Raw genomic sequence first — 16,381 nt, 5'->3', positions numbered from 1 at the left:
ATGTAAGATTTAGAGGTAAAATGAAAAACCTTTATCATTCTTCACTTTTATTTAAATCCCTCAATTTTTAAAACATAAGTAATAATTTTTATATGCATAATTTATTTTTTATTATTCCATAAAATCCAATATTTTTTCGTTTTAATTCGAGCACAATGCACTTACAATTTTTTAATATCGTTATATTTACAAAAATATGTTGAACTCTTGCCGACTTGCCGTAAAACGATTCACCTGGATTTTCTTTTACGGTGCGTCTAACTTCAACGCCAACCCACGACACAATGTTTCTATCTCATAAAACGGTGCATCAGAATTTTATGAATTCGCTATTGACATTTTTATATTTTTCTGAAAGAAATTGATGCTTTTACAGTTTTACGGGGTTTTAATAGTTTTAATTGATTTAAGTATTATATTGTGATACGTGATACTAATTAATCTAATCTATGTATCCATCCTAATTGTTTAGCAACAGAAAATATTAGCAAATAAACAGAGATGCCAATCATATTATATAACTTTCTTATATCATATTTGTGAAATAAAATTTACAAAGCAAGAGAGGGATTCAAGTGCATTATTCTAAAAACCATAGTAGACTTAACTAGTAGCATCATCGATTCATCTTCGTCGGATTAAAGGCCATCCATTGCGTATCTTTGGACCGAGTCTCTACTTCTGATGGGCGTGATCAGCCTCACTCTTCTCGTAATGGTGGTACAATGCCGCACCAGATAACACGGCCAACGTCAAAGCTTGTGCATGCATCCTAAAGGCCAAAAATAAAAATATCAAAACAACTAACTATATTTATTTCACTAATTAATAGCTTTAACAAATAATTTAATATGCATTAACAAATGTGACAAGAAATTAACCTAGCATGAATGAGCCTAAGGCTAGGCTTAAATGGAGCTCTCTTAGTGCTTGTGTACGCCATTGATGTTCCAATTGCGGTTGCCCATATTGCTCCTACACAAACAATTATTCGGTAGGTAAATTAAGTACAGTGACAAGTGACAGAACCATAACTTTTTAGTCCGTGATTAACTTATCTACTACTCTACTATTCGCATTTGAGAGATCCAACTCAATATTTTATTAGAAACCTAACCTAACAATTAAAAACTCATATATAAAAATCTAACAAGTTACATGACCAGGTTCATCAGACCCTCTTGACCCCCTTTGGTTATGCTCATCAGCGGTGTGATAAACCTAACCTAAAGATTAAAAAGTAATTAACTAACCAATGCTAGTGAGCTTGTGCTCTGAAACCCAAGATTGTAAGCTTTGCATTTGAAATAGTTGTTCTTGATAAATTGTTGTTTTGAGTTTTGATGATGAATGCAGAGTTATTGTGGAGTCGTATATATAGGGGTGATGGTTGGGGGTATATCGGTAAATTAACCCTTTACATGTGATTTTTGTTTATTTATTGTATGTGCTAACCCTAGACTTTGACTCTATTTACATTTGGTACCAAAAGTTTTTGATTGATGTTTATATATTCAAGGAAATGTGAAAACAGTGGGCAGTTGCTGAAACGTGAAAAGATCCCCTGGTTTTGATCTTTCCATAGAATATTGGGATTCATTTTGTCTGCTTTTAGTTTTTACATATGCTTTTTTTATTACCTTTTTAAAAAATAAATGTTTTTCTAATATGTATATTCCTAAAATTAAAGATGCTTTTAAATGCATCCTTGTGATGGTTAAACACAATTAATCACAATGTCACATTGTTCATTCATAAATCAGACTTAGACAAGTTAAACGAATCATTTCACTGTTGACACTCGACACACTAATGTAATTGATTTTAATTTCTCGCTATAACTAGTTTATAAACATCATTAATTGAACAACTTAGATGTATCGGTGTGCTTTGTTTAGACACACGGTTTATTAAAATTAGCAATGCACCGTCTTTTTTCTTCTAATATATTTAAATTTAACTCAATGTAAAGATACTAATATTAATAAAACTATGGATTAACTTTTAACAAATAGCAATGTTCAAGATACGATCATCATCATCATCAATTCATCATTAACGCAGTTACATTATAAGTTTCGTTTAGATTCAATCAAACTTAGTTAACTTAATTTTTATACATTCATGTCTCGTTACCGCTAAAGCTTTCCAAAATGCAAGCTTATCTCAAAACAAATGAAACTATTAAACTGTCGTAGTATTATTCTTGATAGAAATACAAGTTTCTCTTTAGAAATGCTCATTTTTCAAGATATGAAACTTACCAAGAATGTTTATAAGATTAAGTTAGACAAAATAAATCGTCAATCAAAAGGTTCAGTATAATGTGGCATACACTCACAAGTCATAATATATATATAATAGCTATAACAAACAGTAAGATCAGTTATAGTCAAATATTATGGTAAAAATTATATATTATATGGTTAAACTAAAAATATATGTTTCTGAATATATATTTGTTCTTATATAACTAAAAGCCTACGACAAAATTTTATCCCGATGTACGTATCTGAACCTTGTAAGTAATATCAGAATTAATAGCATCGACCTAGAAAGTATAACCAGGTGATACTCGACAATTATTCGTCAGTATTTTATTTTCTAGAGATAATATATGAATGCGACATTCAGTTAAATTGTTTTATCTACCTAGTTTATTATTTATTTATATATGTATTTATTAAATTCCATTTATACTGAGTTTGGTATAGAAGAAAGACACATACAATGTTGCAACTTTAGGAAAAAAAAAACAAAAGAAAATGATGTGATTGATTTTGCTGTTCCGTTAAATAAGAAATTATGCAAAGTTAGATAAATTGACCGAATTATTATGATTTAACATGGTTTTGTCCATTCACATGAACAAATGAAATTAAACTACTAGATGTATAAATATTGGAGTAATTATAATTACTATACAATTGTGAATTAGAGTAATTAGAATAAGAAACCAAGTAGACTAATAAATTTATAATAATAAAACTGTAAAGTAATAATAGTTATTGTAGTGTTATCGTATTTATGCTAATGATTATATGTTCGTTTCTCATATTAAAAATTATTTGTTTTTAATTCTAACACTATATTAATAGCTTATGCACTATCGTCAAATTTAAAATCATTGGTCATGTTCAAGTTACATAAATTACAATTAGATAGGTTACGGTTGGGTTGATGGTTTTACACGAATAAATATATTAGTTATGCTTAGATTTAACAATTCAACACGTTAATCGAAGTGACAAACCGTAATTATACTTTGTGATTTGATTCATGTAATAGTGTTTTTTCTTGCCAAAAGTAGTTTTATAATAATAAGTTTATTAAATTGCACTTTTATACAATGTCAAGTTTTTTTCTACTTAAACATGTTTGTTAAATTACACGAAGATAAAAGGGTTTTTAATTGAGAAATATAAGATAATAAACATATAAAATAAACTTGAAATTAGAAGCCAATGGTTTTAGAGCTCAAAAGTATGCTAAGCCACTTTATCGGTCGAAGAAACGAATTGTCCCCCCACTTATCTTCTTCACCAACACCGACTATGGGTATCTATCTATGTATATACCAACTTTCTTAAATTATATTAAGATGAGATGTGGATGATTAAACAGATTATCTCATTACACGTGTCAACTATGAGTAATGAGTACTAGTCATACGTATATTATAAGTTTATTATAAATCATGTTCTAATGAAACCTTAATTATCCATGATAATTTAGTTGATTAAGCTAATACATTTATCTTGCAAAATGAGTTATATAAACATTTATAAGAACGGAGTTTTAAAGTTTAGACATGTTTATTTAGTTTTATCAAACTAGTCCTAAATCATATTTTATCAAACAAGTACTATATATAAACAAAGTGGTGACTTGAACAAACTCTCATGAACCATTATTAATAGGCTATGTAGGTTCTCATCATCTCATGCTTTATGTGATCTATTTGACTGATTAACAATATGTCACAAACATTTGTTCCCAAAAACCGATGCTCTGTCGTAATCTTCATAGTTGGGAACCTTAAGGTTAAACAACGTTCATTTGTTCCAACTTGTAACTTATTAACACTCTCTTCACTTAGTACAACATTTGGTTGACATAGCCCAATAGTAGCATCACCTTTCTTCAAATTAGTAGTATATTTTGGCACAATTTTCCTAAATGACTATGACCTTTTGTTTGTCTTTCATCAAACTTCCTTGTTTTAATAGCATGTCACGTAATTCTCTCTTTTATACCCTTTACTACCAAAAAAATTGAGCAATAAAAAGCCTAACTCTTTCAATAAGATTATGTTCTTCTTTTGCTTCCTAAATTTCATTCTAAGTCATCCATTGAGTTTTAAACTAAACTATAAAATGAGTCAAAACCCAAAGATATGTTAATCCCACCTAACTCTTAGTCTCTATTTGAGCAGAATCATGGTTGTTAACTTGTTTCTTCCTATAAAATCTTCCCTAATATCAACAAATTATGTTAATCCCACATGTTAACATTTACCACCTCCACATGACATCATCATCCTAATATGCTTACAAACCATATAATCACTCTTCAAATAAGTCAGCATAACCAAAGTTATACTCAAAACCGTCCACACATGACTTGTTAGCTTCAAATCTTTGTTTGCGTTAATGATTTTGATTGAAATTCGGTGAATGAAAATAAGATGATGAAGTCGAATAGGGAAATTTCTATAAGTGTGCATCTAACAATCTACACCTAGGGCGGTAGAGTGATATAGGTCACAAAATTCATTAAATCTGGCGTAAAACGACTTGAATACTCTCACGTGCATGACACGTGTCTCCTTTTCTATAAAATTAAATGGCCATCCACTCCATGAACGATACATATTACCCGCGAGTGAATAGTAAGTACTATGAGTATAAATTCTAATATACTTATAGACCAAACTTGCCTCAATATATTATCTTGCCTTTGGGAGATCCATTTGACCGAACAACATGCCACTAATGGTGTTGGTAAACATCAATGATTAAATCACCTTCTAAACATTCATATACGGTCACACCACTTGCCTCAACAACTTCATTCAGATGTTTCTTATTGTTTTTGGATTTCCTAAACAAAAATTAGTAAGGTTTTAAGTTGTTTCTATCAAAAATACGTCGTTTTTATAGATTTCGCGCATAACATGAAACGCTAGGGAGCACCTTATTCACTTGCACCTATTTAATATGTCTGGTTGATGTGGGGTGTTAAAGACCAAATCAAAATGTCACGTCACGTTACGTTATATTAAAGCCTCATCCCTTTAACACCGTATTGCGCTTTATAGCCATGTTACCCATTAACATTTGGGCCCCACAATATGTGATGTGTTGAATCCCCTCCTTTACTGCCAGTAATATGCTGAAGCCCTTCCGTTACCGCCCCGGAGCGGTATGCAAGGCTTTAAAACCGAGCCAACTCAGCTTTTAAAGCTTTTTTTTTGCAGCCCAAAACAACGAGACTAGGACCACACGTAGCGATGGGAGGGAAACTCAAAAAAACAAGCGTCTGGCCCCACCACCATACAAAATAAACGTTGTGAATTCAACAAACACCGGCAAAACAAGTACAAAAACAAGGGTCCGAGAAAGTGTTAGGCTCATTTTGGACTCATTCTGGAGTCCTAAACGAGCCACTACTTGTGGTCTAATAAACTATAAACTTTAAGACAACAAACAAACAAGACAATACTCCCAAGTTTTCAGTTTTCCACCTAATTCCCGCCATTAATGGACTGGATGCTCCTGCATCATCAGGGGGTGTAAATGGGGGTGCAAATGAGCCGAGTTGCTCGCGAGCTAATTGAGCTCAGATTGATAAAAAGCTTGAAACTAGGCAAGCCTTTTCGAGCTCGAGCCTCAAATAAAGCTCGTTTAGTTATTGAGCCCGAGCTCGAGCCTTTATGGAAAGCTTGTTTAGGGTTGTTGGGCCTTAACGAGCCATGTGTTATAACTTATAAGTTTTTGCCTCTTTTGGACTTTTATGTACTAGTTTCACACTGCACAACCGAGCTTAGACTCGTTTAAGGTTTATCTCAAATATATGATGATAGTTAAAAAGTATATAAATGAGCTAATAAATAGTAAACTAACCAAGCTCGAGCTTTAGAAAAAGTGCTCGAAACGAGCCGAGCTCAAGCTGTCGTAAGCCTTGTCGAGCTTGGGCTTGGCTGGGATAGTTTACACCCCTATGCATGCCGGGTTCAGGTTCACGTGTCTGACACTATTTTCGTGTCTGGTTGGACCCACCAACCCGTGAACATCACCCGTTTAACACCCCTATGTGACTCAGTGAATGAATGAATCATGATTGATTGACTGATTGATTGTTTCATCTATGGATTACTGTGATAATAAGTAAATTGTTTGTTTGTTTGCATTGCATAGGTCACTGGGTTGGTGATGAGAATCATATGACTTGTAGTACAAGACAAACACTTGTGAAAACCAGAACCAAAACAAAGGCGGCTGCTGCTGCTGCTATTAAAGGTAACGAGAAGGCGGTCATCGAGGGTTCTACTCATGTTAATCTTTCTAAGAAGCACGAATCGAAAGAAGTTGCATATAATAAAGTTTGTTCATTTGATGTTTTTCTTTAAGGTCAATCAATATAAAGTCACAAGGTCAACATAACCCAATTTAGGGCTGCAAACGAGCCGAGCTGCTCGCGGGCTACTTGAGATCGGCTCGTGAAAAAACTCGATCGAGCCGAGCTTCAACGAGCCCGAGCCCAAGCTCGAGCCTAAAAGAAAGTTCGTTTAATAAACGAGCCCGAGCCCGAGCCCGAGCTTCACTTATCGAGCTCGAGCCGGCTCGCGAGCCTAAACGAGCCTGTCATTTATATATTTTTTTATAACTATATATATTTAATAATTATTAATTGATATATATAATTTTATGAAAATAACTAAATAACATATTATTTTATATATAAAATTATTATGAAAATCAATATACAAATATAATTATAAATATATAAAAAAATAATTAATACATATTAAACGAGCCGAGCCTGAGCTTGAAAACTACGAAACGAGCCAAGCTCGAGCTTTATAAATAAAGATCAAAACAAGCCGAGCTCGAGCTCAAGCTCCGTATAAGTTAAACGAGCCGAGCTCGAGCCTGGTCGAGCTGGGGCTCGGCTCGGCTCGTTTCCACCCCTTTACCCAATAGTATACTATTTGTCTAATTTTAAAACATTTTTTTTTGAAAGGCCAATTTATATAGAAGAAAAAAAAAGGACGGACAAGTTACAAAACATTTTTAACTATCATATGTTTTATGCAGAAAAGGAGATGCTCATCAAAAGGAAGCTTCAAAAAGTATGTAATGCCATCACAAGATTCATTTGAGCAGCAAATTATACGCCTATATGCTACAGTACTACAATATATGCAACACTGTTGTGATAAAGCAGGAGTGGTTAATGAATATAACTTTTGTTTTGGTTAGGGGTGTGAATGAGTTGAGACCGAGCTCGGCTTATTTGACTTACGAGAGCTCAAGCTCAACTCGTTTTGAGCTTGGCTCGTGAGTTGTTTTTTCAAACTCCGGCACGACTCGTTTTTTATTTATTAGTTGATATATTTTTAATTATTTATATATTTTCTGACAAAACCTTTTAACGAGCCTAAGCTCGGCTCGAGCTCGTATCGTACATTAAACGAGCCAAAGCTCGGCTTGAGCGCTATTGTGTAGTGTAAAAATAATACATAGAATTACAAAAGAGGAAAAACTTGGATATACAAGGCTCAAGATCGGGCTTTATAACAAAACAAACTACATTTGAGGCTTGGACTTGGCTCAGGCTTGACTCGTTTTGTGTTTTTTTATCGATCCAAGCTCGAGTAGCTCGTGAGTAGCTCGGCTTGCTTGCACCCCTAGTTTTGGTTTTTGTATTGGTTTTGTTTCTCGTGAATTTGCGATCATTCAATTTTCAAGGAACGTAAAGAAAAACCAAGATGTTTTGATGTTTGGGATGTCTACAAATTACAAACATACGAAAATATATGAATATTTATGGGAAAGAAGAGCACCCTGAAGGGGAGGAAATGGTATCGACACACATGACTTGTTCGTGTTATTTGGGCGGTTACAAGTTGACTATACATTTTAGTTTGAGTGCACAAAACTTGTCTAGATTAACAAGATAATGCTTTGTAGAGTAGCATTGGCACTTTGCATTTGTGGTTAGTTTGCAAACTAATAATATTCATGGTGTTATTTGTTGCACTAATGAACAAAGCTCATGAAGAAGTACTTTGAGTTCACACATAGAGTGGGATGCAACCTTTATTTGTTTTTTTTGAACGGCGCAACCTTTATTTGTTACCTGACGCGACTATGTAACAAAGATAGGACGTGATATAGTAGGACCGATAACATGTGGTTTTTTGTACACGTCTTTATTTTAGAAATATGATTTTCTTGTATTTACTAGATTTGGACTTTTGGTTGTTGTAAGCCAGGACAAGTTGAAATGACACAAGATGCTTAATTTATGGACATAGTTTGGAGTTTGCCTAGGTTTTGTTTTCATACTAATTGATGCTAACCATTGCCCTAAAACTAAGGAAATCTCAGTATCCTCAATAATGTAGTCTTCTTTTAACGTTTATATTTATATGGTCAAGTGAAGTTGAGCCAAGATAGGTGATTCTTTCATTGGCTATTACATTGTTGTGAGCAAATAAACACTTACTTTCCCTTTCACATGGGAAGTCCAATTGTCCCATCTACACTCCAAAACAAAAGATATATAATCATACTCTATTTGTAGTTGGATCTCTTATTTTTTCTCTTTTAAAACGGTGACTTTCTTGAATTTAGGATAACGTTAATGTTGTAAAAGTCGTAAGACGGTCCCTAGGTGGCCGATCTCTTTGAAGGGAGTACTCAGACATGATAAATATAACGAAAATTAATTATTTGATATTATATATATGTCAAAACAAACAAAAAAATTGTGACAAATAAGTGTAATTCGAAACGATACATGTTATTTTAAACAATTCATCATGTTTGTGATAGAATTAGGGTTTTTAGCATGTTTTTAATAGTTTTTACTAAATTAAAAGTCAAAACTGATGTTGGTCGAGTAAGGCCGAGTAGACCAAGTTTGACCATGGCCGAGTATAGTGGCCGAGTTGGAAAAAGTCGCCAAGGTGGAGGTCTGAGGACCGAGTAATCACCGATTCCAATGCCTAGGAATCCTACTTTTACAGCACTGGCTACCGCAATCTTCAAATTTGGAGAGCCCCTCTACCCCATTCTGACCAGACTATCTTATCTTAACTTGGCTCACATTAGTTTAAGAGTTTCATTCATTCCTCGGGACACCATCCGCCGACTGCCACTTGATAGTCGTTGTGCCACTATAAGAGCAAAATTTTCTGACGTAACATACGTTAGGACGAAAACCCATGTGGACTTGGGATTCTAACTGACAATCTTGTACAAAGCCTGACTCAAATCTTTCATTGTCATAATCCATTAAAAGTGACACAACTAAGGATCAAACTTAGGTCTTCACCAAATAACCAAAGTCTTCTATCACTAGACTTCAAGTGGTGAATTCTTAGAGCTCTTATACAACTTTATTTTATATTTTTATAGTGGCATATAAAAAATAAAATTATTTATAATATGCGCATATTAAAGTCTAATATTATGTGTATTAAATTATTTTTATAAATCAGTATTAAATTATTTTTTTAAATCAAAAGTACTTGATAATAGGAGGTGACTAATTGCCAGGTAGATGGTAGTTGAGGCAAAAAAATGTTTATAATGATATGATATCATTGATATCCGTTTTAAAAAAATTGTGGATTCAAGTTATATAGTGCACATCGATGTAAAGAGTTGGGTTATAATAAGATTAGTTTTTGTAGTAAGTATAAGAAATAATTTTGTTAATTTATTTTAGATTTAAATGATTGAGATTAGATTATAGATAAAATCAAGTGTAAAACAAGGGTAAAAGCATAATAGGGATAACACATTTGTTGACTTTCACTCTCCACATGCAAGGCACATGTCAAATTCCCCCATCATTTTAAAACGTCCATAATTTTTTATACGACATTTTTTTTGAAAAACAATTTCATCTTAATAACGAGTGTTTTTTATCTTTTATATGAGTACCATATTACTATATAAAAATAAAAAAAATCGTGGGTTTTTTACAAATTATGTTTTACAAAATTGTGTTATACAATTGTGTTTTATTTTTTCATAGTATTTTTTGCAATGTTTTCATAACTGGACCGGACACCGAACCGGACGGCCTACCGGTTCACCGGTTCAACCGGTCGAATCGGTTGGACCGCCCGAACAAATTTGGTCAAAAAATGCCGGATCAAGCTTAAAAAATGATTTTTCAAAAAAAAAAATGATTTTTTCAAAAAAAATTTATTTTTTTTCTTAGAAAACCGGTTCAGCCGGTCCGGTTTTCCGGTCCGACCGGCCAAACCGGTTCGGACTGGCCGGTTCCCTGGCAGCCGAGCGAACTATATGAACCGGACCGGTCGGTGGACCGAATCCCGGTCGGACCGGTTCGACCGGCCGGTCCGGTCCGGTTTCAACAACATTGATTTTTTGCATTGTGTTTTTACATTGTGTTATTTAATTGTGTTTTTGTCATTGTGTTTTTATTTTCATAGTGTTTTTTCCATTGTGTTTTTTTCATTGTGTTTTCCATTGTGTTTCCGGCGAAATTTCCGAAGACTTTTCCGGCAAGGTGATGGCGGTGGGCGGTGGTGGTTGTAGGAGATGAGTGAAAATTTAAGTGGGTTTTTAAGATTAATTAAGTGGATTTTGAAATTAAATTAAGTGGGTTTTCAATATTAAGGTAGTAGACTAAAATACCTTCATTTCTAGTCTTATTAGGATAATCAAATTTCTTATTTGAACCTTTTTGTTGATGTAAATAGTAGGTTTAAGTGTGTCACCCTTCTAAAATTTCTACTTCATATAATTAAATTAAATATTAATATTAATAATGATTGTACACTTATAATTATGTATGTTAAATTGTTAGACTATCCACTATCACAACCCAAACCAATCCAATCATTTATTAAAAAACTAATGTCTTTCTCTTCCACCTATACAATCCAACCCAATTCAATATTTCACTCACTATCACAACCCAACCTAAACCAATATTTTATTAAAAAAATATGCTTCATTTTTTATCAAATTTATATCAAAATGTTCAATATTTTTTTATAAATAAAACCATGCTGTTACATTTTTTTAAAAAATGTTAAAAATTGTAATTTTTGTGAAAAAACCAAGTTAGATGTAAAAGTTTGGTTGCAAACTTGGGTTGCTAGAACAACCTAGGTTGCAACCGGTTGTGGACAAAAATGAATTTACAATTATTTAATTAAAATGTTTTTTTGTCATTTTGTGTCACATTGCAACCGGTTGTGAGAAATAGTCACCATAGTGGATAGTCTTAATTCTTTTTCTTGCTACACAAACGGACTTTGATTATTCTAAATGAGTGATTTAAAATGAAATAATAAACTCCGTGTAACCCTAGATGATCAAACGTGTAAAACCGAGAGACGCTTTTGAGTGTCTATAGCTTTGGTGTTATCTTATAAGCAGTAAAAGGTGATTTGTACAATGGCGAAGCTTAAACTGTTAAATTGGAGCCGAAAAGTTGATAAACCAAAGTGAAATATTTACATAAAATTAAAACCGATGGTGTGCAAATATGTTGATAAAGTTAGGAATTAAAGATCAATAGTTTGCTCCAATATTTTGGGACAGGTACAACTTGAAGTGTAATAATTAAGTACAATTGTACCAAAATTTGAAAAATAGATAGTAAGTTGGACTGTGCGGAGTTCATTCAAACCATTCGTTTATTTTATACAAAATGATATTATTATTATTATTATTATTATTATTATTATTATTATTATTATTATTATTATTATTATTATATAAAAATAGAAGTTTGGTGTTTGGTCATTGTTGGTCCTTAAATTTGAGGGTGACACCTCCCTCCGAGTCTCCCCCTTTTATCTTATTTGCCTATTCTTAATTATTTTAGGTCTTTTGTATTTGGATTATAAACTTTGTTTCTTCATGTTTTAAGATTGCATACTGTAATAAACACTTTTCAAGCTTGATAATAAGAATAATAGTTGTGGTGGTAGTAATAAGGGATACTGGATTTTAATAATCCAAACTTTGTTTCATTGGCCGGCGCTAAGCCAAACTTTTAAAATGTACCATTACAGCCAAGTTTTGATCTATTGGCCGCCAGTGAGCTTTTCACTAATGGGGTTAGATTTTGTTTGTTTTTTGATGATGTGGATGATTACGTGTATGACGGTGTGCCAAAATAGTGACGTGGACTGCTTATGTGGTTAAACATTAAAATTTTTTAACCAAAATAAACGAACCGAACTACTTTTCTAACCAAAATAAACGAATCGTACCACTTTTTTTTAATAAAACTAACGAACCGAACCACCCTTTTTTTAACAAAAATAAATAAACCGAACAACCCTATACTGAACTATGCTCGATCACCATAAACTCTACACATGCAAAGGAACGGTGTCTATTTGTCTATAAACTTATCCTTTTGAAGGCTTGAACCAAACACTCTCAAAAGTCCACTAAACAAAAGGCTATATTGGTAAAATCACAAGTAAACACATATGTCTATTTATACCATTACTTGCATCACTTATTTCCTCATTTATAAGCTTCTCAAAAATGGACCAAAAGAAATACACACAAGATGGCACAGACAATCTTCGCAGGCAACCCGTGCTCTCTTCCAAAACAGGCAAATGGAAAGCTTGTGCTTTTTTAGTTGGTACCCTTTTCTTGATCTCATGTTTACATTTCAAGATTCTCCAAAGTTCATAAATAATAATAATAATAATAATAATAACAACTTAAAAATATATCTTTTGTTCATTTTTTGGTTTTGTTTTGTTTGGGATTGAAAAGGGTATGAAGCATTTGAGCGGATGGCGTTTTATGGGGTGGCGTCAAATCTTGTAGTGTATTTGACGACACGGTTGCACGAAGACAATGTTACGTCGGTCAGAAATGTGAATAATTGGTCGGGTGCCGTGTGGATGACTCCAATCCTTGGTGCTTACATTGCTGATTCTTATTTGGGTCGGTTCTGGACTTTCACCGTGTCATCTGTCATATATGTCTTGGTATGTATGTGTTTATGCTCATATGCACAATATATATTCATGTCAAAAGCAAAACAATATACAATTCTTAATTTCTTATACCTATTACCATAAGTTTTTGTTTTGATCAAAAGTTGTAGCTTCTTTGTTTGTGATTTGCCTTATTATTTGAACAAAATTAAAAAAAAAAGAAAAAAAGAAAAAAAGGAACTTGTGGATTCTATTTCTTTTGACCAACCATAAATAAGTGCTCAATATATAATTAACAGGATTTGTCAACTTCAATGGTGGTTTTGAACTTTGATATCATTCTTCACATTCAATATTGTTTAATTAGTTATTTATAAGTAATGTACCAAATATAGACAATCACTCATATCCCATGAGATAATTGTTTCTATTTTTAATCAAATTTAGTAACTTATCTATTTATTTATTTTTTAAAAATATATATAGGGGATGGTGCTATTGACATTGGCAGTTTCCATCAAATTCTTAAAGCCAACATGTACTAATGGAATATGCAACAAAGCCACCACTTCTCAAATTGCATTTTTCTACACATCTCTATACATCATAGCCATAGGTGCAGGTGGGACCAAGCCCAATATTTCAACATTTGGTGCTGACCAATTTGACGATTTTGACCCTTATGAAAAGAAACTCAGTCTCATTTTTCAATTGGTGGATGTTTAGTAGCTTCTTGGGTGCACTTGTTGCTACACTTTGCCTTTTGTATATTCAAGAAAACTTGGGTTGGGGCCTTGGCTATGGCATCCCAACTGTTGGGCTCATTTTGTCACTTATTATTTTCTACATTGGTACCCCTACGTATCGGCATAAAATGCCGAAGACCGATATTAGTCCAGCTAAAGATTTCTTCCACGTGGTGAGGGCGGCAATTGCAAACCGTCACCGTGAACTACCACGTGACCCGTCTGAGCTTCATGAGTTCGATTTGCAACATTATGTCGATAACGGGAAACGTCAAGTCTACCACACTCCGATTTTTAGGTACACTTTCTTTTTGTTCTTTTATTTATATAATTATATGGGTATGGATTTAAGTCACTCTCTTCATTATTTCCCTTGTTGGTCCCTTATACATTAAAGACCATTTTAGGTTGGGCATGGCATATCTAATTTGTTACAACTGGTACAGAATTTAGTTCAACATTCATCAAATATTCAAATGGTCCATAAAATGTGATTGTCAAATGGGCCCATAATATTAAATTTTATGTTTAGTTGGGCCATTGGAGCATAATAAAGATTTAAAATCCTAGGGAGATGGAAGATTCATATCATTATCATATGTTATATTATTTTATTACCATCTACTAATAATATTTTTTTTATTAATTGTTCTATAATATATTGATTTCTTTTTTAAAAAAATGAGGCCGGGTCGGGCCAGGTCAATCGGGTTGGATTTTTATACATTGAACGTTAAATTTATATTTTGACCTTAGGTTCTTGGATAAAGGGGCACTTAAAGAGGATAAGGTTGGTGGCTCAAAGAGACCACCTTGCACTATAACCCAAGTGGAAGGAGTGAAGCTTGTTTTGGGTATGGGCATGATATGGGTGGTAACCTTGATTCCTAGCACCATTTGGGCACAAATTAACACTTTGTTTGTAAAACAAGGCACTACATTGGACCGGCGTATAGGGTCAAGCTTCCAATTACCGGCAGCATCATTAGGGAGCTTTGTTACACTTTCTATGTTAATCTCGGTACCGATGTATGATAGATACTTTGTGCCTCTAATGCGTAAAAGAACCAAGAACCCTAGGGGAATCACCTTGCTCCAAAGGCTCGGGATTGGATTTGCAATTCAAATTCTAGCCCTAGCCATTGCTTGTCTAGTTGAAGTAAGAAGAATGAAATCTATCAAATCTCATCGAGTCTTAAACCCTAAAGATGTTATCCCAATGAACATTTTCTGGTTATTGCCCCAGTACATCCTACTCGGGGTAGCTGACGTGTTTAATGCGATTGGATTGCTTGAATTTTTCTATGATCAATCCCCGGAAGATATGCAAAGCCTTGGGACGACATTTTTTACAAGTGGAATTGGTGTTGGTAATTTCTTGAATAGTTTCTTGGTGACAATGGTTGACAAAGTAACAAGTTGAGATGGAAAGAAGAGTTGGATCGGTAAAAACTTAAATGAGTCACATTTGGATTACTATTACGAGTTTCTTTTGTTAATTTCAGTATTAAATTTTGGAGCTTTCTTGTGGGCGTCGAACAAATATATTTATAAAAGGGAGTCACGTGTAGAAACAAACGATCAGAGTCTAGAGATGGAATGCAAACCCTTGGAGGCGGTTCCATTGGGGTTGCAAGTTTAAAAGGGTTTGGAACAACTTTTATTGTTACTCAATCTGTATAAAAACATTGGTATCCAAGAAAATACTTTTTATGGCTTAGTGTACCATTTAAATAAAAGCCTTTTGTTTACTTATTACTACGCTAGTGTCCAACTATTTACGTTGTCAAAAACTCATCGTGAATGTCTCACAGACACCGAATTCTTATATTAGACACTAAACTATATATAATATATCAAACATGGGTAAATTAAGACACTTCTAATCAAGGGAACGCTTATTTATATGGTTACAATATTGGTCCCTTAATTATAATTAAACTTAAAGAATAATTACAACAACAACCCTTAATCTATTACCTATATATTATTTTAATTTTCACTTTTAACCCAAATTCCTCCATAATTTTTAAACTTTAATAACTTTTTCATACTTTAATATTTTTTAAAAAAAATTACACCATAAAAACGAGCATATTTTTATCTTTAATTTGAGTATGATATTGTCATAGTTTTTTTCAGTTAAAAAAAATATATTTTATGTATGTGTGTTTGCGGTCTGTTTTTTATGGTTTTAAATTAAACCGTGAACCAAACCTTTTGCGACAGATTTTTGTCATCGAAAACCAAGACAGAACTTTTGAAAATTGAAAACAACTGGCCAAAAGTGAAAGAAAAAAATCAACAGTCAAATCAAACCGATGAATGGTTTTACGGTTTCAAACCGAACAATAAACACCCATAAATTTATTACATGATTTTCAATGTTTGCGTTTCCCACTGCATGACGCGGGCACCCATCTAGTATTTATTGTAGGTGTTAAAACTTAAA

At 33.2% G+C, this 16,381-nt stretch overlaps 1 long non-coding RNA gene and 1 pseudogene across 2 annotated transcripts; one reads left to right on the top strand and one right to left on the bottom strand.

Annotated features, from left to right (window-relative positions):
• Positions 1-467: 467 nt before the first annotated feature.
• LOC143620700 (uncharacterized) lies at positions 468-1,325 on the bottom strand. Its single transcript, XR_013151378.1, has 3 exons — positions 1,254-1,325; positions 882-975; positions 468-772 (listed from the first exon to the last, which is right to left on the bottom strand). It is a non-coding gene; the product is annotated as an uncharacterized LOC143620700 (long non-coding RNA).
• Positions 1,326-12,557: 11,232 nt separating this feature from the next.
• Positions 12,558-15,711, top strand: LOC143620699 (protein NRT1/ PTR FAMILY 5.1-like; annotated as a pseudogene). The gene is made up of 4 exons (XR_013151377.1): positions 12,558-12,879; positions 13,017-13,234; positions 13,670-14,227; positions 14,686-15,711. The product of XR_013151377.1 is annotated as a protein NRT1/ PTR FAMILY 5.1-like (transcript).
• The last annotated feature ends 670 nt before the right edge of the window (positions 15,712-16,381 follow it).

Source organism: Bidens hawaiensis, unplaced genomic scaffold (assembly GCF_021521415.1).
Source record: "Bidens hawaiensis isolate Kalapana, Puna unplaced genomic scaffold, B.hawaiensis_p1.1 tig00002631_1, whole genome shotgun sequence".
NCBI classification, from domain to species: domain Eukaryota; kingdom Viridiplantae; phylum Streptophyta; class Magnoliopsida; order Asterales; family Asteraceae; genus Bidens; species Bidens hawaiensis.
Note: the sequence above shows the minus strand (reverse complement) of the source record. Positions and strands in the feature narration are given on the sequence as shown.